Source organism: Rhamphochromis sp. 'chilingali', assembly GCF_963969265.1.
Source record: "Rhamphochromis sp. 'chilingali' genome assembly, chromosome: 22".
Classification (NCBI taxonomy): domain Eukaryota; kingdom Metazoa; phylum Chordata; class Actinopteri; order Cichliformes; family Cichlidae; genus Rhamphochromis; species Rhamphochromis sp. 'chilingali'.
The window spans coordinates 22,996,974-23,023,100 of NC_137950.1; the positions used below are offsets into that span (position 1 = coordinate 22,996,974).

Here is a 26,127-nt window from a genome sequence, read left to right on the forward strand (position 1 = left end):
TATCAATAGGTAACTTCACATCTGAGAAGACAAGTATCACATGTGGAGTTCCCCAAGGTTCCATCTTGGGACCCCCTCTGTTTAACATTTGAATGCTCCCACTGGCACAGATTATAAAGAACAACAAAATAAACTACCACAGCTATGCAGATGACACACAAATATATATCACAATGTCACCAGGAGACCGAGGCCCTGTACAGGCTCTTGGTGAATGCATTGAGGAAATTAATGACTGGTTGTGCCACAATTTTCTCCAGCTAAACAAAAACAAAACTGAAGTAATAGTCTTTGGTGCCAAAGAAAAACGATCACAGGTCACCAGAGAACTTCAATCTATACACCTAAAAACCACAAACCAGGCGAGAAATTTGGGTGTAGTGATGGATGCAGACCTAAACTTAGAAAAACATATTAAGACAATAACAAAGTCAGCTTACTATCACCTCAAGAATATTTCAAGGATAAAAGATCTGATGTCTCAACAGGACCTGGAAAAACTAGTCCATGCATTCATCTTTAGTAGGCTTGATTACTGTAACAGCATCTTTACAGGTCTACCTAAAAATTCAGTCAGACAACTACAGCTCATTCAGAACTCTGCTGCTCGAGTCCTCACTAAGACCAAAAAAGTGGACCACATCAGTCCAGCTCTGAGGTCTTTACACTGGCTGCCTGTCCGTCAGAGGATAGACTTTAAAGTTCGGATGCTGGTCTATAAAGCTCTGAATGGTTTAGGACCAAAATACATCAGTGACCTCCTGACCCAGTATGAACCTTCCAGATCCCTCAGGTCATCTGGATCTGGTCTTTTATCAGTTCCCAGAGTCAGAACCAGACACGGAGAAGCTTTTATGCTCCTTATATCTGGAACAAACTCCCAGAAAGCCTCAGATCAGCTGAAACACTCAGTTTATTTAAATCCAGGTTGAAGACTCACCTATTCTCAGCTGCATTTGAATAAAACACCAAATCCACACTTTTAAGCTTAAATTTCAAAACTTACATTTTAACTACTGATTTTATCTACTGTTTTTTTTAATCAATTTTAAATCATGCTTTTTATTTTATTTTATTTTTTTTTTTAACGTCTCTGTAAAGCACTTTGAATCACCTTGGTGTTGAATTGTGCTATACAAATAAACTTGTATATGTATGTATTTTTATATATATATATATATTAGGGGTGCAACGATATTCGTATCGATATTGAACCGTTCGATACAGTGCTTTCGGTTCGGTACGCATATGTATGAACAATACAACATTTGTAATTTATTTTATCAATTTTCCTTCTGACGATGCTGTCTGTGTTCAGCGCTCAGTGAATCTGTGTTCGACTACTCCGCCTAGGCTGCACTGTCCAGCGCAGATCCACTGAGCGCTCAACACAGACAGCATAGTCAGAAGGAAGAGCGCAGGGCAAGCTAGCGAGACAGAAGTTAAGCTCTACTTGCAACAGGCAAATTGAACCTCATTCAGATCTGGCGTTTGGAATTATTTTGGTTTTCATGTGACGTATGACCCTGAAGGTAAGCAAGTCATGGACTAAAGTAAAACAGTATGTTGGATGTGCCATGCAATGCTCAATTACATTGGTGTGAACTAGTGTGTTAGCGCAGTTAGCTCGTTAATGTGTTGGCCGTCTAGCCCCATGCACAGAGCGATCGGCGGTAGCTCGTTAACGGAGATTTGCCGTGTTGTGGCGTTAAGGTCATTTCAACGAGATTAACCTGAAAGCACTAGTGGGAACACAACGAATATGACTGCACATTTACGCCGACATCATCCTAGTGCAAAGACAAGTGGAAGCAGACAAAAAAAAGCAAGCATGCTACTAACTTTAGCCGAGTCATTTAGACAGCTGTTAGCACATGATTCTCCTTATGCTGCTGAGAATATAGCCCAGAAGAAGCGGATAGTATAGCTTTTATTTTGGAAAGAGCCATTTCTCTGTAATAAACTCTCTTTTCCAAAGATGAGTGATTCCTCAATCAGATACAGGGCTTGCAATATCGCTAGCCCGACGTCCTGGAGCTAGCGATTTTTTCAGTCGGGCTACCAAAATCTATCTCTTCCCTGCCCGTCGGGCTATTGTAGGAAAAATATATGTCAATGCTTTTGCATTCTTTCAGAAATGTAGCTGGGTAATTATGTCATTGGCATCGGTGAGCCACTGTCAATATGTGACATATTGAAGTCGCGTTTGAATTTGCGCTTGTTTTTTTGCTTTCACTTTGCAATCGTGCGAACTGTGTATAGAGAGCGACAGCACTGATCTGTGAGTGATGATAATTTGTGCACCAATTCCTCTGACATCGTCTTATTAATCGTTAGCTTACTATGCAAACATGACAAGTGAAATCTCCCGCAGCTTAAACATGTGAGAGGTTGATCGCGCAGAGAATCGCTGAGCTTATGTGAGTGAGCGTGTAAAAGCATTTCAGTTCTGCTGAGCCAAATAAGACAGGTCAGGGTGAAGAAGTGACAGCCAAAGAAAAGCTTACCACAAAACGGAGAAGTTATGACAAATCAGACTATAAGGCAAAAAGAAAGTGCAGCTTTATGGTTTCATGGACAAAATAATTTCTGTGGCTGCGATATGATGAGCTAAATAACCAGGGCTGCACATAAGTGGTCCGCAGGTGCGCATTCGCTGTCAAAATAAAAAACAGCACAAGGGTTAGGGTTAAATTTAAAAACTGTACTTTTGAGTTAAAATATATATTTATAATTTTAATAAATGACAAATTAAAAATGCATGAACATTTTTTTGTATCGAAAAAATATCGAACCGTGACACCAAAGTATCGAACCGAACCGTGAATTTTGTGTATCGTTGCACCCCTAATATATATATATATATATATATATATATATATATATATATAAAAATACATACATACATATATATGTTAGAAGGTGGTTGTTAAGCAATGTAATGTTGTCATAACATCTAAATATTCAGTCTTAGATATAAATTAGATGTTATTGTCATGAAAGTGACAATGATAGTGATATTTTTTAAATAAAATTATCTGTGTATGAAAAATGGGTCAGTACAGTGGTTCCTAGGCAGCGTGACGACATCATAATATCAGACTTAGATTTTAAAAAAAACCTCAAGAAGCGGTTTCCATGAACAGCATTTCCTTTCATACTATTCGATTGATTACTAATAATATATTCATTGTAGTCTATTTAACAAAACAGCAACCCATATTTTCTAACCAGAACATATGACTTTTGTGTAAAGGGATCAAAAAAAAAATCACACCAGCAAGAGGAAATGGGAAAAACATATGATGTATCCTGAGTTGAGAAAAGTCCATTTCAGTTTGCACCCCTGAGGAAATCACCCGAGATGCGGCAACTATTAGAAATTTGGAACGATGATTCCGGCCCAGTGGGTACAGGGACACAGCGACCTTTCTCAGGACTACGTAAACAGTCTGTCATCACATGGACTCACTCTCGCCCTAACTCGTATGTTTTGTTGATAGAAATTGTTTTTAGGCATGAGTCAATAGATGGCAGGGGCAATTTGTGTGATTGTTGGTGAAATGAACACAGCCTTGTTGGCCACTCAGGATTCAGACTTTGAGTCAGCTGTCTTCCACAGAGGCTTAATGTCATCTTACACATTTGGGTAAAAACATTTCCTCTTCTTCTGGCTACACACAATGCATTTCAAATGTATTTTCAAGGTTAGCTGGATAGTTAAACTTGTCATTTTTAAGAAAGTCAAGTTCTTTATGCATCACTGTAAGAGTACATAGAGTTCATCACAAAGGTCAACAAGCAAACAACAAGCTGCTGTAGAGTTGCTACTTGTTACCTTCCAGTTACATTCTCAGAAGCTTCTTTACTGAGTTTATTTATTTACTGGCCAAGAAATCACAGCAGCGTCTCTTCTTTCTCCGCAAACTAAGAAGAGCAGGAGCTCCAGCCCCCATCATGTACACTTTCTACAGAGGCACCATCGAGAGCATCCTGTCGAGCTGCATCACTGTGTGGTTTGGAGCCTGCAATGCGTCCTGCCATAGATCCCTCCAACGCATAGTGAGAGCTGCAGAGAGGATCATTGGTGTCTCTCTCCCCTCCCTCCAGGACATTTACAGCACCCGTCTCACTAAAAAAGCCCTTTGCATAGCGGCTGATCCCACGCACCCAATGCAAAGCTTCTTCAAGCTGCTGCCGTCAGGGAGGAGACTGCGGAGTCTCCAGGCCAGGACCAGCAGACTGAAAGACAGCTTCATCCATCAGGCTGTCAGGAAGCTAAACTCCCTCCCGATTCTGCCCCCCTCTCCCCTCTTCTCCACCACGGTCTCACTGAACTCTGTCACACACACACACACACTCACTCTCTGACGCACTCACTGGCCTGCTCCAGTCACTTTGTGGAGCATTGGACTGCTTAAGCATTGGACCTCATAAGACTCTGTTGTTACACTATCTCTTACCGTACACTACTAAATCCCCATTTGCACTATTTGCCTATTTTGCACCACTATGCCTTCTTACTTGAATATTGTATATTGTATATTGCATAGCTTTTTTTTGTTATACGTAAAATTGTATTGTATTTATTTAAATTTTTACTTTTTAATTATTTTATTTGCATTTTTCTAATCACTAGGGTTTGAGAGTAACGCAATTTCTATTCTGTGTATGTCCTGTACATGTGGCAGAATTGACAAATAAAGTTGACTTGACTTGACTTGACTTGACTTATTACATGGAAACCACAGAAGCAGAAGTAGCCATGCAAAGATGAAAGGTGTATCTCACATTCAGTCCCCTGTATTATTAAACACTTATTTGTTGGGGTCCAAGTAAGTCACCTGCAAAGGTGAAATTTTGACTAGGTGAACCGTATGCACCGCAGCATTATCAACTGTGCATGCACAAAAAAGTAAACGTGCTTTCAACACATTTGTAATTCTGCTACAGCCCAAAATTTCATCCTAAATTGTCATCAGATTGAAGAAAGTTTGTTTTGTAAGCTGTACAGGTGCCACATTCAGATTAATAAGTAAGTACTAGACTAAAAAAAAATAATAGAGCTTCAATTACCTAAATTTGAGAACAGAATTAATGGACAATCTGTATCACACAGTAGGTTATTTTAGTACTTTCGTATTTTAGTCACCTTAATCACTTTACGCTTTTTTCAGTAATGTGCTAAACTCAGAAATCACATATAATTTGTGTTGTTAATGCTGTTAATATTTATTACAAAGACTGCTAGAAAGAAAATGATCAAATGTTCCTGTTCTATGGTCTAAAACTCCTGACAATGGTGAGATATGAATATTACTTTTATTTATTTTTTTTGCGTGAAAGGTCAAGAGCATTGTGGTAACATGTAAACTGGGTCCAGGACAGAAACAACCGCAGTATACTGCTAAGACAACGGCTCTTTGAAAACATCTGCACGGACAGCATGCTAACCTAAAGCTAGCCATGAACAGTGATGTTAAAGCTGAGTGGATGCCGAATCAAGCCCAGCTGCCAAAGCTGGATCTTCAACAGGTAATGAAGGCAGTAATGAACAGTGAGCCCCTTAGCAATTTAGCATCCATTTCTATCTGCACCTACACTTGTAGAATTGCAGTGGTGATCATTTTGAAGTCTCTTTAGGCTGGATTTTGCACTTAAATAAAGATAGTGTCACGGTCTGAGTGAGTGGTGGATGTGCCTGGAGGCTGGCAGCAGTTTCTCTGAGGTGGAGGCAGGCGATCTCTCGCACCTGGCACCGGTCAGCAGCAATCAGGAGGCAGTTCTTAAACCTGGCCTGATCAGCTACTCCCAGTGATCACAGGCCCTATTCCTTTGTGTCTCCTTCATGTAGATTTCTTGCCTAACAAGTTTCTCTCTGTGTCAACAGTTTACCACAAACCTTCACACTGTCTTTCCATCAGCAGGAACCCCTAATCACCTCTGCAACCCCGCTCTGTAAAAGGACCTATCAGTATCATTCACCCTGCCTGCTGCCTGTTTCCCCTCATGGAAATCCTGCCACTAAGCTTCCCACTCGGATCTACAGCTTCCCCCAAGATTCACTGCACCTCTGCTACAAGTAAGCAGTCAACCCTACACAACCTCCGTCTGATATTCTGCCCTGCTCTGCCACTAACTGAACTCTCCCTGTGTCCTAGACACTTTGTGCTAATCGTGCCCTGGAGTAACCACCTCCTTAGTCCCCCTTAGTGAAGGTGACACCTAGTATTGCGACAGGTGTCTGTGTCAGCACACCTGTCAGTCAGCGCGGCCACAGGATTAGCTTTGAGGGTTAACAAAATCAATACACAAAGAAAAAAACACTCAAAAAACAATTAATACTTTACTTTAGTACATGTAATTAAGTTGTATTTACAACAAAAATCTTAGTGGATATAATTAGTTTTTTTAGGATATCTTCTGTCTCGCTTCCTTTTCCCCAAACAGGAAACCAACAATTCTACCCCTTCATAATGATTTATGCCTAACACATCAGCCTTTACCAGCTGATAATATGCAGCGACATCAGACAGGAGAGCTCTCAATACGTAAGAGGTTATCAGAAAAACCTTGGGAAGGTCATGTCTTACATAAGAATGTGCGTGTGTGCTCAGAGCTGAGGAGAGCAGATGACTGTCGACAAGTTTGCACTTTAAGGGAGACGGTGAGATAGGAGCTGAGTCAGCACAATCCACCTCTGACCAACAGAGGTTGGGTTTGGGGAACAATTTAAGTTTCGAGAATTGAGAATATATTTGGACAGCAAATCCTTACTTTGGAGCAGTCCTTTAGACAGCTGTTTGAGGATCAGGATTTGGTTTTGTGTACAGATTCCCTGAGCAGCTCTCTCTGTGTCTGTGTGTCACACACTCACTCACATACTAATTCAGGTCAGTTTTACTGATACTGCATCCACCCTAAGTCCCTCTACCGCATCATCATCTCTGTATTTCTAGTCATTTTTTTTCTGCTGTTAGTCAAAAGATTGTAAAACAAGAAGATGATTGTGTCACCATTTATGAGCTACTCAAAAGCAGGGCAGCAAGTTGTTTTTGACAAACAGTAACTCCTGTTACACTGAGTCACTGAGTTATATCATATATTCAGTATACTATAAAAAACTGGATGTTTCAGACTGTGATAAACACTCAGCTTTTTCTTTATTTGTAGCTTCATGATGTCATACAGAGTGTAGATATTAGGCACACAGCTGTTGCTATGCAGCAGCCCCACCCATATGCTGCTTAAACCACCTTTAAACTAAAAACTAAAACTACGTGTGGAAAAAAACAAATATTTTACTTAACTAATGTAAAAAATAAATACTAGACTTTTGAAAAAAGTAAACTAACTGAAAGATTTTTGTGAATTTTGTGAGTGCTTCGTTTTAGTATCTGTTTGGTAAAAATGCTTTCACAATGTGCCCGATGAGACATTGATAGACATATTTCTTGAGACTTTTGGGTGTCTACAACTTTCAAAAAGTTTTTATTGCATTACCTGTACTGATGTTCTTAAATATTTCCTATGACATATGCCACTGATACAATAATAATTAATTAAAAAGACTAAAACTAACACCGGGTGGAAGAAAATAATGTTAGAAGGGTCAAGGATTGTATGTACTCTAACAAAATAAGACATAATAATCCCCCCAAACAAATCTGCATACCTTGTAGTAAATTTGATTCAGCGGTAACAGAAATTACTGACTGCTGTAATTTTGCTTTTATGCCCCTCGCTCTCTAACACTTGCATGCATGCAGGCAAACACGCTTGTACATGTTTCCTTTGTACCTGCTTTCCTGTCTGCGCCTGCACTTCCCTATTTCATTTTCACTCTCCATGTATCTGAGCACATTCATTTACGGAGGAAGGAACATTGCACTTTAAGAAGCCCCCTTCTTGAGTCATCTGGGCGCCGAGCCGAGGATATGAAGCCTATCCTACCTGTCAGCGCTCACGGAGAGGAATCACCATCAGCCAGAGATCAAACCAGACTCACTGTTTTGGACATAATGAGAGAATGGGAATGGAAAAGAAAGCAGGATCGGGAAAAAGACAGCGGATACCAAAAATGAAATTGGAGGACAGGAGGAGAAGTGTAATGGAACAGAAAAGAGAAGTGTGAAAATAGAGGACAAGGATTTAAAGTGCCAGAAAATTTATAAGAAAGGTTAGTGTATATAGGCAAAGGATGAAAAGATATGGGGATAAACAAGGGATGAGCTGCACAACAACAGGAAAGGAGAAAAGAAGATAAAGTGTGTGTGGTAAGAAATGAAAGAAGACGAGATAGAAAATGATGAAAAGGAAACTGAAAAAGGAGCTAAAGGAAAGGAGAAAAGGTGGAAAGAAGACAAGTAAGAGATGAGCCCGAGGTCGAGACAGATGTACACACTTGGTCAGTTCTCCCTGAAGCACTGACAGGCGAGCATACGCATGCCCCAGTGAAGAGCTGCAAACTTGCCAGCCTTTTTATATCTCTAATGTGAGTCTGTGTCTCTCAGCTGGTGTATATGTGTTGGCACATGTGTGCCTGTCTGAGTTCAGATGTGCAGGGACTCTGTCTGCGCTGTCTGGCCAGCTACGCTTCATTACTTTCTTTGTGTGCTTTTGAATCTGTTTATGCCTGAATTAGCTCTGCCAGTGATCCATGTGCAAAATGCCAGATTAGCCCACAGAGCCCAGTCAGGGCTCCATTCATCTTTACCTGCCTGTTGTCACCTTATGCCATGAAACCCTCACCTGATATAACAAAACTGTGACAACAGTGACCGAACAACACGAGAAAGCAGGAGGGAGGCAGCTGTTAAATGGGTCAAAGCAGGCAAAACACAAACAAATAGAAGAAAATGTAAACAAAATTCAAATTAAATTAAAGAAGAAGAAGAAAAAGAGAAAAATGCTCACAATTTAATTAGACCGAATGCCAAACTGGGACACAACGTTTTAGAAAGAACAATCAGAAATCATTCTGCTGTCCTCCTCTTGTTAAACAATGCCGGATCGAAGATGAAAACTGCTGCTATCGATTAATACCCAGTGAGCACACGTTTCTCATCAACACAGAGCCGGCTGTTCTTGTTTACTTATTTATTCCTGCCGATTTCATTTCTGATGTGAGAGACGTTCGCCTTGCTTGCGTTTAAATAAACCCTGATGTATTCATCTGTTACAAAAGCTCACACAGTAAGGGAGTAATTGCAGTGCAGCATTAAACACTGTAATCATATTAGGTGCTGCTGGTATATCTGTGTCTGTTTGTCTTGACCTGTCTGTTGGGGAAAATTACAAAACACAGGGTTCGTCCCACTCTGCAGAGCAATTTAGTCTCCTTTGGCTCATTGTTTTGGGTTTCAAAACTGCAGCTTTATCATTTCTGTTAAGTTTCCAATCACAAACAATAAGCAATAAGTGGATGTGACTCCTAGATAGGAAAGACGTTTTACCAGACTATTCACTAGAAAAATCAAATGCCTTTAATATCCTAATACCCATTCCCCTTCTGCAATGAACAGCAAAAAAAACATATACCTTCTTAAAAAGGTGAAAACTATTGTGACCACCTACATGAAACATTTGATTGACTTTTATCTACCACAGTAAAAATATTAGATTTTGATGAAAAGATTCAGTAACTCTTAACACAGAATAGTCCACCTGAACCACGTTCCAGATTAAGTTGATCAAGAACATCTGCTTCTAATTGATGTAAAAACGTTTGTTGCAAGAAATATGTCACATGCTTCACTTTCAAGGCAGACTCACAGAAGGATCATATAATGGCTGAATCCGTGAAACACAAGCATGCGTACATACAGGAGGGACGGTTTGTGTTTCTAGGAGCATCTAGACAGGAGCAGGGGAGGTAATGAACATCTCTGAGGTTTGTAGCTTGTCAATGTGACTTCCAAACCCACTTATGTCTTCACGCTCTACATCCCTTCCCATCTCTCATGCCCTACAACCTCACGAAAAGAGAGAAAAAAATGGGTGTATGCAATAGCTTGAAAATGAAAGTCAAACTAAACTCTGCCCAGTGGAGGTTTCCCCTTGATATACCTGGACATTTCACTTGTCTCTCTGTGTGTGCTTTCTGGGGTAATTTTGAGCAACTGACTGGGGGAGAGTGCGTCTAATTAGGGACCAAAATTGATGTCCTCATTTGAGTTTTACCCCAGCGTTCAGCAGATGTAAAGTGATTTCTGTCTTAATTGTTAAGGTTAGTAATTGAGGTTAAGGTAAGGCTGATCCTCCAGGGAAAGAATTTAAATCAGTGCCTTTAAATTAAAGTATGCTACACTAAGGTGCGATTGCAGGTACAACTGTGGTCAGAAGTGTACATATGCTCATCACGGACGTGGATGCCATTGTAATGTTGGGCTTCTAATGATTTCTTTAAATCGTTCGTTCATATTTGAATTTATTTAGCATGTTCTCTAGCCCACACAGGCTCAAAAGTATACATACATTCACTTATACCTTAATAAGCTGTGCTGAAGGTTCTATCTTAACAAGGTAAACGTCTGTTAACTTCTCATTTGTGGTCATGATTGACTACAGCTAGTAGTAAAAGGCTTTTATTTGACAACACTCACTGGATTGACCAGTAATCAGAGCATTGGGAAGGTTTAAAGAACTCAATGATGATCTAAGAAGAAGACAGATTACAGATAACTGCTTCTTTCTTAATGTTCATGCACAATTTCAACATCTCACATGTCCATGTAACCTTTTATCATAACCAATCATATGTTTTGAAATATTTCTGATGAATACCCTTTAGTCTCTTTGTAAACAGCTTTTACTCCTGAGCCTTTATTAATTTATACCTTGACAAGGCCATGAAAGTCTAACGCAGAATAGCTCTACTTACTATAAACAGAGACAAATACAAGGGCATAATTGCCTCTAAAAATAATCAGACGATTGAAACTGTCTGACCCTCAGAACTGCAGCTTTAAAGGTGCCGTCTTCTCCAGTGACTGACATGAAACACCTTCCATATCCTTTTTTATGAAAAGCAATCTGCGCTAAATGAACATCGGTGTCTATCAAAAGCCACGTGTCGAGCCAGTCGGAGAGTCTCTATCTTTTGAGCCATCATCTACCATGTGAAGTTTTATCTTTATTCAAGTCATGCATCATTATGCAAAACCAGAGATGTGAAGAAAATGTTATTAATTGTTCACCCGCAGGAGATTTAGATCAAACTAAATCAGCATAATATAAAAAACTATAAATTCCCACGCCTTCCTGAGAGCACACTCTGTGCATGAAGTGTGTGAGGATTGTAATATCACTCCTGCTTTCTAATGTTTCTTTCCTGTAGGTAGACACAGACTAATAATATTCAGACTCCACTCGTCTGTCCAGAAATGTACAGTGTCTATTACAGCTCGGTGTCTCTTTTGTTTTCCCTCCAGGGCTCAAATGAACAGAGCAGTAATGGGAAAGGGAACATCACTCGTCCATCTTTCTCTTCCTCTCCTCTTCGCCATCGTTCTTACACTTCGCTTGGTGGGAAGCTGAAAACTAAGAGGTTAACGAGGAGGAAGTGTCATCTGGCTGTGCCGCTGAGCACACAAACACACACGTAAATCAACACACACCACACTTCATCCTCCAGTGAAGAGGTAGTTTTTTTCTTCTTTTTTTCTGAAATGAGAGAAAAATTGTAGATGTAAATTAAAATGTTATTAATTTCAAGCAAAATATCAAAGCTGCAACTATGACAAACCTGTCATATGTCACCATGACCAGCTATTAAGGACTCAGATTGTCCTTTTTCTTATCAAACCTAATCCAAAACTATAAAAAAAAAAAAAGAATCTTCTGTGGAAACTTTATTGTCATTTGTCCAGCGTGGTTATGGGATGGAGAACTGCACCTGCTGAAACGCCTGCTGTTGTTTTAACAGATGCAGTAGCCGTGAAAGTCAGGCTTTACAAGCACTGTCAGGTTTTTTCACCTTTCTTTTTTTCTAAAAGTTCCTGTGACCAGTGATGATTTTTCATTTCCTAATGATTATGAGCAGCATGAAGCAAGTCCTCCTTCATAACTGTTCACATGCATTTGAAGTTAAACATTGTTTGTCTTGCATGATTAATAATGACATTTGCAGTTTTACATTTAGGAGAGGTAATTTTTAAAGTGTATTACTGTATTTATCTGTTTTCACAGATGTATTGCTATGCTATTGTGTACAGACACAGAGGATGAGTTCAAATAATGTAGAAGAATGCCTTTTCCTTTTCCTATAGCCGAGTGTGAACCCACGCAGGCACAGGAGAACATGCAAACTCCACACAGAAAGGCCCCAACTAGTCCATGAAACCAGGACTCTGTTGCTGTGAGCAAGACTCTACCCCAATGTCCAGTGCTTGCTAACACAGTGAACTTGTTATATATTGGAAACATAACTACTAACAGTAGTTATCTGCTTTGAAGCAGTGCCTAGATGTCTGCCTTTTCAAATGTTCACTGTTTTTGTCCTTGAACATAGTAGCATGCCAAAACTGACCTATGGTAGTTTTTGTAGTTCAGCGCATGACATCTGTAGGCCTTTTGCTATAAACCATGAATGCAGAAACATCTGGAATTTGTGGAAGTATTTTGCTTCAATGGATGACCCCTTAAATTATATATATTATTCTCAATAGTAACACTTATTTTTTAGGAAAATACTATTTGCTATAATTAGATGATATAAAGACCTTTTGTATTAAGTGCGCATGGAAAAAGTTGTAAATGCAGAAACTGACTGAAATGGGATAGTCTGCATTAATGACAAAAATAGCAAAAGTGAAGGAAAGCAGAAAATATTAAGTGGGAAAGCAAATGTTTTCTTGTTGCCTCCTGTTACCCACTGTCCAGGGACAATTTAACCTTGAAACAAAGGCTGCATGTCTGTAGAGTGAGTGGAACACATGAGAGGTTAGAAGAGACTTTTTGTGTCCGCGAGACTGTGTGTGTGTGTGTGTGTGTGTGTGTGTGTGTGTGTGTGTGTGTGTGTGTGTGTGTGTGTGTGTGTGTGTGTGTGTCAGGAGTGGTATGAGAGGATATGACAGGTCAGTGCAGTACTGTGCTGTGTAGAAGGGGAGAATCGACCTTGTCTGTTTTATTGAATTAAAGTTTTCGTTTCAGAATAAAACATGAGGGAGAAGAAAAGGTCAGTAACATTTTCATGAGCTTAATCTGGTACTACAACTTGCACTTTATATTGTTAAAACAGGCAAACTGAGGCCAATTATGTGTTGTCATAGTACAGCCTTGTTTAAACAGTAGTTGTAGAGTTTCTGTTAAAGCTGGTGCCAGTGGTACATTCAGGGAAATGTTAGAGGTGTTTCTGCATTGTTCACGTTGTTATCACACAATTTAATTTATGAAACAAGTAATTCTTGTTTTTTTCTACCACCTGAGCTATTTTAGTTGTACGTTTTTCTAGCATACTTACTCATGTGAAAACACCACAATACCATCAATTCCCAAAAGGAAAACATGTAGCACTCTCTCTCCTCCACACTGTGTGTATATGTACTAACAAGCTGCTACCTTGAAAACACTACAGTATAAAAGGAGCTTGAAACAGGAACAAACTAAGACTAAAGCATTTGCATTGGTAAAAATGCCACAGTGATACAATTGAAGGGTGTTGTTTAAGGCTACACAGAGGGTCAAACACATTTGTAATGTGTGGATGAGCTGCCACAGAGCAGCACTACTGGGAGACTGGCTATATTTGCAGGAACAGGAGTCAAGCGAGATCACAGGGTGATCACAGGCTGGCAAGGGGGATGTGAGAGTGGAGCACAGGAAAAGCTGCAGGGTAGGGGATTGGAGAGAAAATAGACTTTTGTACCAAACTGATTCAGCTGCTTTTTATTCAATAGATATTAAATAAAAAAGGCAAATATTGTGACAGTGTTACTTGTGTCAACTTAAATATTAATATTGAACTATCATTAAAACCCCTGATGAGCTCTAAAAGTAAACGCTGGGGGATAAATAGCTTATCATTTAGATCGCTAGTACTCTGACAATGTATTTAATGCAAAAAGTGGTTATGTACATATGCAGCTGACATTAACTGACTTAGTATGTGATACTCATACAGCACCACAGACAAGCTTTTCATGCTTGTGCAAGTTTCAAGTTCCTTTTTTCCCGTTTTAGAACATGAAGTGTTTGCACACAAGGGTACAAATAACACCATCTTCACCACGCTGCCGAAGCCAGCTGAGATGTGGCAGTGTATTCAGCTGCTTATCTGTGGCAGTTCTGCTTTCTTCGGGCTGCTCGCAGCCAAAACATTTCCAAAACTGTCAAATATTAGAACTCTGAGCCTGATCACACACTCGCACAAATATGTGTGGAACGGCGTCAGTATTCCCTCGAGGTGAGAGAAGTCAGCTTATCAACAGCTGAGGTGACTTTATCTGCTGGAAGTTTGGAGAAACTGCCACTGTAAAAGTTCCTGCAACATAAGATGCAGAAGTGTGACTTTACATCGCAGCATGAATGTGACGAAGGGCGTTCTTGATCTTCACTACTGTACCTGCTGATTCAGCCTGGTTAGAAAGAAAGAAAGAGAATTCATTCATTCATTTCAATGTAGAAAGTTTCTTTTATTTATCATTTATGTTTCTGAGATTCTCTGAAGGCAATGCTTCACCCAGCAGGGAAGAAAACTGGGCCTGTAAATGAATCCGAAAGAGTGTTTAGACTTAAAGAAATGGATGTTGTAAAGTTGGTTTTATTAACCATGGAAATAATTCTGTCATCATCCACATTAACTGTCTTCTGGGGTCTTTACTGAGTTACTGAGCTGCCCAGAGCCCTGAGCTGTAATTCTTCTCTTTTAAGAATGCACTCATAAAGTTTTTGTAATCAAAAGCTATAAAACACAAGCTAAAAACCTAGAAACACTCCAAGTCTTTTATTTATTGAATCTGTTATGGAATAATCAGGAAACAGACTCACATGTGCATAGGACTAATAATCATACAATAATCAACTGTCCAATTACTTTTAAAACCTCTGAAAATGGGGGGATTAACTTTGAAATCTTCTTCTGTATTCACATGGTCACTGATTTATTTAAAAGAGAAAAAAAATACAAAAGCTATGTAACTGTCCAAAAAATTGTTGTGCGTTTCCATTAACTGCCTTCAGACTGTGGTGGCTGATCAGTTTTCTGGACAGTGTCACTTCACCTGCTCTCAGTCAGACAAACAAACACAACTGGTTCGTGGTAAAAATGTCCAAAGGTTCCCTTTAATCTCAACAAATATTCTGAAAATGTCACGTGAAATATTTGTATTTAAAAAGGCAAAAGAAAAAAACAAAAATAGTCAGAATGTAAAAAAGGCACATTTTGGGGAGAAGAATATGCACATTGTCTCTGCTTTAGGTAGAAATTTTGCCATAAAATATCTAATAACATAGCAGGAGTGTTAAACAGTAGCTCCTCTCGCCAGATGACCCTTGAGTGTTTTTCGCCCATGTAAAAACACATCATAGCAAACACAAAGCAGAACTGGAAGATCTACATAGCGGGCTTGACTCCTCAGACTCTCTCTCACACAAACACAAACATAGTCACAGGCAGTTCATTTTCTACAGGCCTGCCCCACAGTGGCCTCATCTCAGACGTTCTCTGCATTCACTCTCTGTTCACTCACGATCTTCTAAAAACTGTCATTTTAAAGTCAGCAACTTTACAAACTGATAAATAGAACTGTGGCTTGTCTAACATGAGAATAAATATATTCTTTTTTCTCATTTTCAGGGTGACGAGTAGTTATGTCATTTTTTCCCCCAGTGCATTTACTTCTCTCAACAATATTATGAAATTTAATTAAAAAATTTGGGAACTCACATCCACTGAACACATCGTTCACTGAGTAATATAAAGAGTTTCAGTTTGCTACACGGGTTTTATCTATCGCAGCACATCTCAGCCTCTGATGCTTTAAAGTCATTCAGCTATTTCAGCTTTTTCCCCCCACTACATTTTTCCTTCTTGCAGCATGAAGTAACTTAACATTTCATCTCTGAAATCACTGTACAGTTTGGAGAGATTTCTGCACTCCATTACAATCAAACTGAAGCTCTGAAATTGCAGTTTTATGCTGGAAAGCTCTCTGAGGCCGACTTAGACGTCAGAATTCTTTGGTGGAAAAAGAAGCATGTTACAAAAGAGGATATGTAGCTTGTTTTGCAGATCATGGGACAGATTACTGCACAGACTTTTTGCTTTCTATGGCCTGAATCAGATTTTAGGTTATGTTTACAGATTATGGGACACATTAATTCCATTCACTGCCAGACAGATGGGAACCCAGAAGGGGGGGTCTTCCAAAAACAAAATCCTCCCACCTGTCCGGAGACATGACCTCCAACCTGGAGTCCACCACAGAGCTGTTGACTGATTGAAGCAGATGGGGGAGTTTTAGATGATCATACTGCTCTTTTAGCTCAATAATCACAAATAGCACAATGACTTCTTCCAGGCTTTCTGTGGCATTACAGGTAACAGCCTGCATAAGAATTATTCCAGAGTTTTTAAAAGTGAAAAAGCTTCTCTTTTTTATAATTTGAAAATCTGGATCAATTTTCTAGCTTTAATATTAATTAACAAACTACAGTATTACAAGAAATAAGTGCAAAAAAATCGAGTGTAGTTTATAGAAATTTAAGCCTAAGTTTGAGGTTCAGTAACTTGATCAACCAAATCATTAGGACTCTTGGGAAAAGTCTTTTTTTAACTGCCAGTCTAGTAGATGTAAACAGTTTTAAATGCTATTGGGGCTTAGGGACTAGGCTGGGGATCGTCACAGTCAGTAGGATTCTTCTGGGGATCATGAATGCCTGTACCAAATTTTTTCTGTCCAATTGTTGAGACATTCTTGTCTGGTTCATCGACATCCCTCGAGCCAGCTGATGTCACTTCAAATAAAATGATTCTTTCGTTCGATCTTTAGATTTCAATTGCACATCAGTTTGCCGGCTCCTTTAACTATCTTTACAATCTCTGCTCCTACTGAGACGTGACATCCAGCATGTGTTATCCACCAACACTGATTTCTGCAGTGAGTGTGACCCAGAAGAATGGACAGAGTAAATCTTTTCCTGACCCTGCCTGTCCCACTTGAGGAATGGCTGCGCAGACACAGATAAAGTAAAGCTATCCTTCTCTCCCCTTTACAATAAATATAAACGTAAGTGCCAATGAATAAAGTCTTTGGAACAAGAGAAAAAAAACTAATAAAATGAAATATTTCATCATTTTATTATCAGGCCTTTTTTACCTGTCAGTCATGTGAAAAAGAAAGTAAGATTAAGTGCACCCTTATTCCCTCAGTAGGAATTTAAAAAATTTATTTCTTTTTAAAAAGGAAGGATTTCCTCCCTTTGTAGAAAAAGAAGTTTTGGCAGTTTTGCTGGTCTGGAGCATTCAGACCGTTGTCACTATCTTCCCAGAAGGGGGTGTCCTAGCCCATTTACCCCGAGGTCAGGCTGTGCAATGCAAAAACCTTCAGTTAGCATGTTAAAGTTTGTGGCAGCATTATTATGAAAGGAATGAACAAGTGCGATTGGTTTAGAAGGGCTGCTGGGAGAAAGTCTTAGCTCACTAAAAAGAACATGGCAGCACAGCTTAGGTTAGAATAGTTGCATCTGAGCAAACCCCATCACCTCTGGAACAATGTCCAGTGAACAGACGAGACCAAAGTTGATGGTGGGATGATGATTTTATCTCAGTTGTCAGCCACAGGATCTGGGCAACTTGCAGTCACTGAGTCAACCATGAACTCCTCTGTATACCAAAGTATTCTGGAGTCAAATGTGACGCCATCTGTCCAACAACTAAAGTTTGGATGAAACTAGGTCATGAAACAGGATCCCAAGCAGAGCAGCAACTCTACATCAGAATGGCTGAAAATGAAAACCCTGAGCTGTGCAGGTGTCATGTGTCCAGATTTCCTATAAAAAGCAGCTTGTATGTTTTTATTGGCCAGCAGTGTAAATGTACAGCAAACGGCCTAAGAAACAAGGAAACGAAAGGATCTCAGCAAGGGCTGAGAATACGAAATATTTCAAATATGGATTCAAGTCCAGCAGGGCTCTCTGGTGCATGTCTGTTTAGCACTTGTGTGAAGTCTTAAAGGCTCTGGGGTTTTAAAAGCTGATGCACAGAGTGAAAAATGAAAAGCTAATCATAAAAAAAGCTCCTTGTGAAAGGGACTGGGAGGATTGGAGGCTTTCTTTGCAACCTGTAATTTCAGCGGTGACACAACCCTGGTTTTAGTGCATAACAGCAACTCTAACAGATAAACTTCAGGGTGCAGTTCACCTGATGAGTCACTATATCAGACCTCTACAGACAGAAACGGGCAGAGGTGGACTCAAGTGATGGAGTGGCAAAGCAGTAAAGAAAGAAGAAGCATGTTTGCATAATTTAGAGCATACTTTTGGCTTTTTATGAAATTTACCTTCTAAGCACTTCACACCAGCGTGAACATCAGCTTGATCTGAAAGCTACTTTAGAGGTCACCTTGCATTATTATATAGTATTATTTCTTCTTCTGCTCTAGTAATGTTGTGAAAATCCAATTTCAGGCAACATGCTCGGTAACACACACAGCAGGTAGGGAGCAACATTAGTATTCAATATGAGTCGCATTCCTCAGCACTGTCAGTTGAATATCGATCATTCTTTGAGTTTTTTATGCTTTACCAGAGGAAAATAACGGCATCTTTAGTAGCTAAATGTTCAATTATGTTCAACACAAGGTTATTCTACAACTTTGTGCATCACCTGCTTGGTCGTGTAAAGATCGTAGACTGGGCTGCGGGAAATTGTGTTTTGTGTTTTTGTTTGATTTTGGGATTATTTAGAGCTATTAGATATTAAATTGCTGTTAGGTATTTTTTTCGCGATCTTAGTCTTTCAAGACTTTCTCATACAAGTGTTCTCACCTTTCCCAGAGTGCCCCTTAGTGTAAAATTGCTTTGTATATGTGTGTCGAACTTCTGCATTTAAATGTTTCTTCTTTTTCATTTAATTTGTCTCCTGTGTGCTTAGTTTTACTTCCCATGGGTCATTAGTCTTATTGGTTTCACCTTGTGCCTCGTTACCATCCTGTTCCCAATTTCTCCAATTACCCTCTGATGATTTCCTTTCTCACTTTCTTTTAAATTTATCAGTGTGTTACCTGCCCATCTTTGATTTTTGGTTAGCTTGTGTATGGTCCTTCCTCTGTGTTCATGTGGCTTCTTTTCTTTTTTTACCTTTTTGGCTTTGTGTTATAGACTTTGCAAACAGCCACATTAAAGAGTTTACTTTCTGTTTAATCCTGCCTGCCTGTTGAGCCCACGTTTGGGTCCTTAACCTGCAAACTGTGACAGATACAGCTGCCTGCTGCTGGATTAAGGACTGATAAGAGTTTGATCAGTTTACACTGATAAGCTACAGGATACCATGAGGAAACATAAACCTGCAGAAAAAAAAGATTATGTTGAAGCTACTGACTTAAGAGTATTTCTTTTGTTATTTTTGAGTGTTATGTTTTGTCACATACACTCCCATTCATTCGGTACACACTGCTTGTATTAAGTTGAACCATCTTTGTATTTAGAAGAGTCTCAATTTCTCATGGCATAGATTAAACAAGCTGCTGGAAACATACTTTTGTGATTTTAGTCCATATTGATGTGATGGCATCGCAATGTAGTGTTTCATGTCCACTTTAAGGTTTACATAACAAAATGCTCAAAAATGACATCTTTCACAGTAAATTTCATCATTCTTTCCCGTGTAAAACAAAACTCCTAATACACATTATTTATGCTGGTTCTCAATTTTTAAGCGGATGACTTTACGACAATAACTTGATAAGGTAGTGCAATTACTGTCATGACCTGGGTCTAGGGACCCAGGGCTCATGTATTTTAGTGTATGTTTATATTTTCCGTGTGGTGTTTTGGTTTTCTCTCCTTTTTCTCCATGTTTCTCCGTGTGAGCTTCCGGAGGTTTTGGTGTGCTGAGGAGACTGCAAACCTGGAAGCGTTTCTGCTCTAGAGACAGCCACACCTGCTGCTCGTCGTCCTCTGCCAGCTGCAGCAGATTACGCTCGTCAAGGGAGCAGCATTTAAGACTGTAGCTGAGCTGAGGCCGATGCCGGATTCTTGAGTCAGAACTCGTCAGTACAGCCGTGGACTTGGTATAAACCTTTGAGAAAGTAGAGTCCCTGCTGACCTGAATGTGTTTGTGTTACCAGGAATCTGGAGCAGAGTGTGTTTTGGAAGTCACGGTGTGGGAGTTTTTGGAGTCGCCACTGTTTCACCTTTCACGAACATCTGCACTGTGTGGGATTCAGGGAGAATCGCCACAGGACCACAGTGCCGGGATTTTGTATATAGTTGTGTGTTTTCCACCCGCTGTCAATAAATCCACTGTCCTTCACTAAGAGTCTCGCATTTTGGGCCCTACTTTCACTGCAACTCCACGGTCTGCCATCGCAGCCCGTGACAATTATGAGGAAGCTTTTTAAACACTTATTTCACCACCAGATGTTACAGACATTTGAAGTGCTGTTTACCTCTTAGTCCAACTCTCAAACTCCCCTCCCCATTTATTCCCGTAAGCGGTACATGACACACACAATCTGAAAGTTACAGCAGAGATGCTGCTGTTAACTTGCTCTTGGTCTTACTGTTAATGTGCACAAGCTGCTGCATGTCTACAGTACATACCCACTAGTATTCTGCATATGGCTATAACATCACCGTAGGGTATGGCACTGTTGCATAATGCTTTTTCCACATGAATATTCTACACCCAACATATGCTTAAGACTGCACAAAGGAACGTGTTTTCTCTTCGCCATTAATAATGTGCTGTTGTTAGAGATTTGCATCTGCCTCAGGTGAGCTTTGCGTTGTGTTGAGCAGCTTTAAAAACAGATTTTTTTTTTTTACATGTATCATTGCTATTATTAATGCAATATAGCACATCCCTCCCCAGCGTGTGCACACACACAAACACATTCCCATAAAAGTTGCTAAAAGTTCTGAATTTCTTTGATCAGTTGTTCCAAAGCAATTTTACACTGAAATTACTCCTTTTCAGAAACCATGCTGACTAAATTTCTCTGAGTTACCAAGAAACAATCAATAATGTGTAAACTCTAAAGCTTCATCTTCTGAATGCATTTTTTTTCCAAGCACACTTGAGCAAAAAAATTGAGCATTAATATTTGAAAAATGTTTTTCTCAACAACATATAAAAATCACAAATATTACACATCTCAGAAAATAATATTCAGAGTATAAATATGTATTAGCTAGTCAGTCTGGTTTGTCGCAGTACTCACTGCAATGTTTTATCCCCACTACCTCAGATTTAGATACAAAAGACACATTTGCAAATCAGAATCCAACTCTGCTCGTTCCACAAACACAGACACGTTTCATTGGGTCAAAAAACACTCATTCTCTCAGTCATACTATAGATATGAGTTATTTCAGTCATTGCAGGTATTATGTTTCTGCGCCTTAGGCAGTCCGCTGTGATTGATAACTCAGATGATTACACTTTGCCAATGGGAGATGGGGGAAGAGCAGGATGGGTGAAGGGAGGAAGAGAGGAAAGGAAGGGACATAATGATGCTAATGATAATTACAGAATTGCTAATACCTGAAACTTCAGCAAAGTAGCTTTGCCTGCAGTCTTAGCCACAGCAAGATATAATGAACCCACCACATCATCACATTTAGCCAGTGCATAATATCAGTATAAAGGTAATAGCATACACTATATATTTCACTAAGACTGATGTGGAATTACCACTGGTGATTTTCAAATCAAATAGAAGCCAGATGAATCAGTATCATCTAGCTCCCATAAACCATTGCGAACCATTTTTGCAGCATTTTGCTTTAATTGTTTGTGCATGCAACCTTCATTAGGAGGCCACGCTGACCTCCATATATGCGTTTGACCCTGTATGTCACAGAAACATATGGGCATTCATTTATGGAGAGTGACATTTTAATGAAGACGACCCTTTTTATCACCTGTGGATTGAGTGGATATGCATGTGTGGCCGTAGTGTTTGTCCAACCAAAAATAGAGCACATAGTACTCACCTGTCTTTCACCTGTTATTGCTGTTAGTTGAAAAACTGCTTTGCCTTTCTGCCTTCTTTTAAATGTATTTTTATTTAATTACTTCCTGTGTGAAATCATTATGTCACACCAAAGGGTGACATAAAATGTGAGGAAACACATGTAATCATGTCTTTACAAAATAGCCTCACTGTCATGTGGCATACTGACAGTTCTTTTGATATTATAGTCAGACAAAGTCATTTTGACAGCACATTTCCATTTTCTGAACCTACCAGGACACCTGCAATTGTTTTAGCTTTGACTTACCTGGTCCTAGCAGACAATTTTCTAGCCTCTGTTTGAGATCTAGAACTCTTTTGAGCCACTTTTTCTCCCAAAAGTGATGTTTCGTTTTCGAATGCCCTCTTAGTTTGCTTGGTACCGTATTCTCCCAACCTTTTAGGCTGACAGCTTCAGACATCTCCGGTAAAGCTGAAGCCATAAAACCTGTAGCTTTTGCAATATTGCCTCACATTCATTTTCCTTCTTTGCTTGAGGCGATGGGTCGTCTGCACTGATGCTTACATGTTCTTTTCTGTGATCTGTTTTCCCTCTTATTAACCTTCTCACTGTCAATCAGAGCCTTTGATGTGTTGTGTCATCTCATACCATCTGGCTGCTGTGTATAAGACAGGATCGTTTTGAGTGTGCTGCTGCACTGGGAACAATTGGACTGATTTGTGTTTTTAATAAGATAAGATAAGATAATCTGGATTTTAAAACTCCCTACTGTCCAAGGATATCAAATAGAAAAGATTAAGTTTAAAAAAAAAAAAAAAAAAAAAAAAAGAGCAATAGATACAAGAAAGGATGTGAAAGGATTTCAAAAATGTAAATATAAATGTAAGCGTAAAGGCATGCATACTCTCCCCTCTAGTGCCACTCTTTAAATTTGCTGCTACAGCTGCTGTGTATTACTCAAGGCTCAAAACAAACACCAGCAGCCCAACAAATTAGTTTTCCCTGAATTTTTGCTGTGTCACTTTGGCAGCCCTGTCCCGACACCGTGCTTCTATAGCAGCTTGCTAATTACTGGACAGGGGCCTGGTTCTCCCAAACCAGACCTGACAGTGTTCTGTGGCACAGTCATAATGTCACAGCAGCTAAATGAAGAAAGTGAAGTCAGTGAAAAGTCCCTACGGCGTTCCCAGGTGGACAGTCCTGCTGAAAGCAACATGGTCTGTGTGTATGTTGGCCCTTGCAGCTGCTGTCAACATATCCTGCAAAGTCTGGACATCCTCACCCTCAATGAACTTAGCCTCTGCAAGAAAATTACTTTCAGCATGGCTGAAAATTCATAGAGAAAAGTTACAGGAAGCGCGCACACACACACACAAGCAAAATAATGTATCTGAGCATGGCAGCATGTGTGGCCTGTGTGTATATTAGCTTGTGTGTTTGTTTCTTTTGATGGGATCTGGCTGTGTTCTCTGTTACTACATGTTTGTGTTTGTTGTTGTGTGAATGACTCACTGCGACCTGGTGTCAGTCACACTCCAGCAGCAGCAACAGGCTGATAAACATCTTCCAATTACCAAGTCTGAGGTCGGGCAAACCAAGAAACATGCATACAAACACAAAAAAACCACATATTGGGCTTAATCAAAGCTTTTCTTTTAATATTGTTGCATCCAAATGACCCGTCCCTGCTATTGGCACGTCTTAATTTGTGCAGCAGAGGTCAAATTAGCATCCTGCAGGGTTAGAATATGCAGTGGAAAGACTTTAAATCTGCAGGTATAATGTAATACCAAGCGGTGAGCAAAAATATCTATGGCAGTCTGTTTTTCAGTGAGATAAATCAATAGGAATACTCTGTTAATCCACCCACCTATTTCGTACAGGGTGTAGGTGGGATAGATATGAGACAGGATTTAATACAAAAATTTAATATAAGACAGATTTCTGTTGAAAGTGTGATTAATATACATTTTATATAGTCAGTAGAAAAAGCTCATCAGTTTAATTGAGACAAGGTGAGGCTTAAAGAGAGCTGGATAACTCGGCTCTCAAAGAAAGGGGACGAATCAAAGACAGCACAGGGTCGGATAAAGGAGAATAATAACGGTGCGAAAGCAGGCGAGGATGACAGAGAGAAGATGAGGCTTATTAACGGAAGGTGGAGAGGAGCTGTTTTTGTGCCACTCTGTGCCAGAACCGCTCTGACCAGTCCCCCTGTTTTGGCTGGCAGATGGGTCTTGTCATGGTGCCGCCTGAAGGATGGTGTGCCATGCCGACGCCTTCCCGGGTAACACACACACATTCACACACACTTTCACAATGTTGTCTGGCAATTTCGCTTCCTTTTTTGCCAGAATGGCCACAGCCCTGACAGATTGAGAGCAAACAGGCAGGCAGGCAATCAGCTCAGACACCTGAGAGCGCCCTGAGGACCCTCACTCTCGCTGGCAGCCAGAAGGAACTGCTGGCTACGCTGCAAAACACCAATTAGGTTCTTAAAAAAAAAGTGCCAATAATAGACCAATTAAAGGACTATTACTGAGTAATGAGAGGAATGATACCTGTTAGGTCTGAACCAGCCAGAATCAATAGAGATAAAGCAGACGCATCATGTGAGCACTGCTGTTTTATAGGACAGCCACATGTTGCTCAGCCACTGAGGTTGTACTGACAGGGCACAATGACAATACAAAGGGTTGCAGCTTATTATGATATCTATTTCTACTAATTCTCTTTTATAAGCGAAACCTCCCACCAACCCGAACCCGCACACACACAGGCGAAGCAGATCTGCCAGAAAATAAACCTTAAATGAAGGCGTTCTTGTGACATAAAGTGAACCACAGTTGCAGTGGAGCACATCCAGGGAATGAAGAAAAACAGTGTCGTGCAGAGCAGTGATGAAGTGAGCTGCCACTGAATTCCCTTTTCTGTCGTTAAAATACGGTGGACTTCAGAAGGGCACGAAAAAGAACGACTCATAGAGCGAAGACTGCGAAACTAAAATTGTTGTGTAATCACTTAACTGTGTGATTACTTTCCATTTCTATCCATTCATGCGGCCTCTCTAGACGGGTGCCTGAGTGAGTGTGTGTGTGTGTGTGTGTGTGTGTGTGTGTGTGTGTGTGTGTGTGTGTGTGTGTCAGACAAAGAGAGAGTGAAACGACAGACAGGGACAAGTGTCCTTCTGCTTGATATCTCATCCTCCATCAGGACCAATCAATACAATCTCTCAGAATTACTGTCACAACAGAATGAATTGCCCTGCCATGCAGAGAATACTTACACACTCACTCGCTCTTGCTCTCTCTCACACACACACACTCAAATTTTGTATGTTGCTCATTTGTCCCTGAACACAATCTGACATTTACTGCATGTGTATTGAAGCAAGACATTGTGTAGACCCGTTTGTTCATTTGATGCAACCCTGGCCTTAAAAAGAAGAAGAAGAGATGTGCAATGTGCTCCCACCTCCTCCACCTACTTAAGCGAGAGCAGAAACTGCTGCCATCTTGTGCCAGTCGTGTCATCCACCTGCTCAGCAGTGACTGTCATCGTGGTCCTGTTTTCTTTATTAGCCAAATAAACCAGAATTGATAAGAACAGTACGTGCTATGACAGAAGCTCTTCTTTTCCTTCTTTTCAGCGGTCACCACACCAGATCATCCTCCTCCTTCTTAGTGAGGATCCGCATGTTTGTTATGGGAAAGATTTTACGCTAAATGCCCTTGCTGACACAACTCTCTCAATTTATCCAGGCTCTGGACTGAGACTAGTAGTACCATGGCCTGTCGACCCCTGTGATATAACGGAGCAGAAACCATGTTAGCAAACATGGAAGGGATGGGGTTCTTAACCTTACTGATTACCCAAACTGTCAGTCAGTGTTTACCAATGTTTACTGAAACTTGAAGTGTGTAGTAACTGTCTCAGAGGTGAAGCCGGAGAGGTCAAGAATCGATACACAGTAGCTGTAGGTGGGAT

The 26,127-nt window shown here is 40.1% G+C and overlaps 1 long non-coding RNA gene across 3 annotated transcripts; it reads left to right on the plus strand.

Annotated features, from left to right (window-relative positions):
- The first annotated feature begins 1,402 nt into the window (after window positions 1–1,402).
- On the plus strand, window positions 1,403–20,442 carry LOC308390890. Of its 3 annotated transcripts, XR_013970518.1 has the most exons (5): window positions 1,403–1,532; window positions 5,928–6,082; window positions 11,433–11,642; window positions 20,032–20,210; window positions 20,289–20,442. It is a non-coding gene; the product is annotated as an uncharacterized lncRNA (long non-coding RNA). The 3 variants fall into 3 exon arrangements; XR_013970517.1 differs by having other exon boundaries at window positions 11,433–20,210; XR_013970519.1 differs by having other exon boundaries at window positions 1,408–1,532; window positions 5,925–6,082; window positions 11,433–20,210.
- Window positions 20,443–26,127: the final 5,685 nt, after the last annotated feature.